The sequence below is a fragment of the Nanorana parkeri genome, unplaced genomic scaffold, assembly GCF_000935625.1.
Source record: "Nanorana parkeri isolate BGI_ZX_2015 unplaced genomic scaffold, ASM93562v1 scaffold1506, whole genome shotgun sequence".
NCBI classification, from domain to species: Eukaryota; Metazoa; Chordata; class Amphibia; order Anura; family Dicroglossidae; genus Nanorana; species Nanorana parkeri.
In genome coordinates, this window is record NW_017307774.1 from 174,557 (window position 1) to 178,690 (window position 4,134).

Here is a 4,134-nt window from a genome sequence, read left to right on the forward strand (position 1 = left end):
CCCTCTCCTTCCCAGCCCAAAGCTACATACACATCACAAAGGAGTGGAGAATGCCCCTGCCACAACCAATTGAGCCAAGAAGTGGCGTGTTGGGTGTGCTTGGACGAACTGGGTTCGCACTAAGTCCGATCTCATCACCAGTTATGACATCACTGGCTGCATGCCTGTTCTGGAACAGCATCTCAAATTAAGGATGGGGATAACAGATCCAGCACTTTAAGAAGCAGGGGTGGCAATGAAAGAACAGCAGCCTTTGGGAAGCAGCAGATCTGCATTGAAAGCGCTTGGAAATGTTTCTCCTCCGCTCCTTGCATAACAGCGCCCTGCTTGGCGACACAGCGCGCCACGTGACGAATAATTAACATGACACGTTGGCGTCAGATTCAGGATCGATTGCTTTTATTAGTTCAGTCGTTACCGGTAAAAAAAAAAAATTCTCTTATTTAAGAAGTGCCTGCTGGCAAAATGTTCTGACGAGTGCGAGAAAATGACACAGCAGAAAAATTACAACCTCAATAATTTCAGCGAGATCCTCGGAACTCCGCAGTGTTCACTTCCCGCCTTCCATAGAACTCCGCAGCCAAGCCTGATGGAACGCCGCTCCGTATCCCAACCTCTCCTCTTGACTCGAGCAACTTCGGACTAGGGATGCACCGATCTATCGGCCAAAAATGGCACTTTTGGCATAATGTCGAAAGTGCCATTTTCCTGTCAATACATCGACGCATCCCAGGTTTCTTTCCTCCCCGCTGGGCGCTGCTCTGTGTCCCAGCGGGGAGGAGAGAAAGTGTGACAGCCGGCCGAGCGCTGCGGGAGGAGAGCGCTGTGAGCGGCCGGCGTCTTTCCTCTCACACCGCTCAGCCTCCTATAACAGTCCGGCAGAGCGGTGTGTGGGTGGAGACAGCCCACGCTGTCACAGGAGGCTGAGCTCTCCTCCCGTACCGCTCGCTGTAACAGCGTGTCAGGAAGGAGAGCGGGTACAAGCAGAAGGTGATCAGTGATCGCTGAGTGTTTGTAGATAATTGAGGAAAGAGTATGGTTACTATATCCCCAATTATGAATGAATGGGAAGTGATCTACATCACATCTACATCACTTCCTGTTCATTCATGATTGTGGTTATAGTAAACATACTCTGGCCTCATGTTATCAATGAACACTCAGTATAGAGGATTCCTGATCATTAATAAAAGGGGGATCCAGAAAAAGAGATTGAGGACTCTGTGTGTCTCTGAGGACTCTGTGTGTCTCTGAGGGCTCTGTGTGTCTCTGAGGACTCTGTGTGTCTCTGAGGACTCTGTGTGTCTCTGAGATAAATAAAAATAAAATATTTTAAAAATGTATAATTTTTTTTAGTAAAAACCATTTTCGGTATCGGTTTCGGCCTGACAATTTTTTTTATTTTGATTTAATTTCGGTTTTAAAATTTCCATTTCGGTGCACCTCTACTTCGGACTACAAACAAACAAAATGATTTACTTGGCAGATTAGTGTTACATTGAAACAGAATAAAGGTGTGAGGACACGTGGGCATTGTTACATTGTAGCCATTCAATCCCAATATAAGGGATTGAATGGATAACCCTTACCCCTCGCTAACCCCAACACCTCACTAACTTTAACCCTTAGGGTCAGCAGGTATTTGGATATAATTTAAAGGAGAAGTATGAGGTGAGCACATACCGTCGCCTGCTCACTTCTCGATCATCTCCCTGCAGAGAGCGGTCACTGTCACTCACGGCTCCCTGCAGCAATTCCCCCTCCCCGCTTCGATCCTCCAGCGCTGACTGGAGGAACGGACGGGGGAGGGGACAGCTGCCTCTGCCTCTAGATAGGCAGAGCCAGCTGTCAATCACGCAGCTGGGTGGATCTCGACAGTAATGTCGGGATCTGTCCCGGCTGTGGCTGTCTCAGTATACCGCGAGCTGTAGCTCCCTATATACTGAGCTTAGGGTGACGGGAGGACGCTAGTTTATGTCCTCCCGTGACCCGTAAGAGAACTGTGGGGAAAAACACTTACCGCATAGTTCTCCTTTAAAGGCTTAGTCCATCCTCTGCAAAAAAAAGTCATAAACGCAGCCACATTGATCTTATGGCCAATGTGCATTTACTACTTTATTGCACTGAATCCTGCAGAGCATTACACCTGCGATCAGTGCATTGTGGGTTTAATGCACAGGCTCTATCAGTGTAGGTCTGTACGGAGGTATGAGCCTGCTGTTATGGGGCTGGGGGAATTGCAGCACGATTACAAAGCAGGAAGAGGGAGGAGGGATCCCTGGCATTGTGGGACTTTATTAAAATGTGAGCACTCATGCCTCTGACCTACACTATATTACCAAAAGTATTGGGATGCCTTTACACGCACATGAACTGTAATGGCATCCCAGTCTTAGTCTGTAGGGTTCAGTATTGGGTTGGCTCCGAATCCTCGAATCTTCACCTCCCCCATGCTTCCACCTAATCTAAACACTTAAAACTAAACTAACTACAAAAATGAAAGGACACTGCTATAGCTGGCAAAAGATTTGTACTTCTGTCCTCCAGCCAGGAAATGAGGCGGGATCTATCTGACTTGCCGCAGCTTCTAATGCACATTGGGAGAAGTTCCCAGTGCGCAGTGACATCAGAGGAAGCGGAAAGAAGCCGGTACAACTTTACAAGACAGAAGGGAAGGCCGGAGCTCGGCTTTAAATATTTATTGGAGAGTTTTTGAGACATTGTTTTCTAACAATAACAAGTTGGAAATAAATTGTTGACGTTTCTGTTTCCATGTTTTCACCGGTTCCTCGGGACTCGCTGCTCCAAACCAATGTCTGTCTGAAATGGAGACCTTGAATTATTCAGTGAGCTCTGGCGGTTGGTATGGCGGGCGTGATATCAAACCTTGCCTGATTTCTGACTTTTTCTAGAGGAACAAAACCTTGTCAGCCACTCTGAAAACTATTTCTGTGTCAGAGCAGAGGAAAAAAATGTTGGAGAACTGAGTTTACTTTCAGGAAAACAGAATCTCCCTCTCCCGGCAGGCAGCTGAAGGATGACCATACAAAGTAGATATTCCCCTTAGGTCTCAGTCAGGGATCCTCCAGAGGTGAAGATTACCTTAGATAGTTCCTCCATAGGTGGAGATTGCTGTAGGTGGTTCCTCCAGAGGTGGAGATGACCTTAGATGGTTCCTCCATAGGTGGAGATTACCTTACATGGTTCCTCCATAGGCAGAGATTACCTTAGATGGTTCCTCCATAGGGAGAGATTACCTTAGATGGTTCCTCCATAGGCAGAGATTACCGTAGATGGTTCCTCCATAGGCAGAAATTACCTTAGATGGTTCCTCCATAGGCGGAGATTACCTTAGATGGATCCAACATAGGTGGAGATTACCTTAGCTGGATCCAACATAGGTGGAGATTACCTTAGATGGATCCTCCAGAAGTGGAGATTACCTTAGATGGTTCCTCCATAGGCGGAGATTACCTTAGATGGTTCCTCCATAGGTGGAGATTACCTTAGATGGTTCCTCTATAGGTGGAGATTACCTTAGATGGTTCCTCCATAGGTGGAGATTACCTTAGATGGTTCCTCCATAGGTGGAGATTACCTTAGATGGTTCCTCCATAGACAGAGATTACCTTAGATGGTTCCTCCATAGGTTGAGATTACCTTAGAAGGTTCCTCCATAGGTGGAGATTACCTTAGATGGTTCCTCCATAGGCAGAGATTACCGTAGATTGTTCCTCCATAGGCAGAAATTACCTTAGATGGTTCCTCCATAGGTGGAGATTACCTTAGATGGTTCCTCCATAGGTGGAGATTACCTTAGATGGTTCCTCCATAGGTGGAGATTACCTTAGATGGTTCCTCCATAGGTGGAGATTACCTTAGATGGTTCCTCCATAGGTGGAGATTACCTTAGAAGGTTCCCCAGAGGTGGTGATTACCTTAGATGGTTTCCAAAGACATATATGTGAAAATATATTTTAATTTATATTTTCTAGATATTTTAAACGTTTAAAAATGCATTTTAATTTTTTTTAATATACTTATAAATGTATTCTAAAAATTTAATTTAAATGTATTTTGCAAAGACATATATTTTGAAAATAGATTTTTAAAATCTATTTTCCTGATATTTTG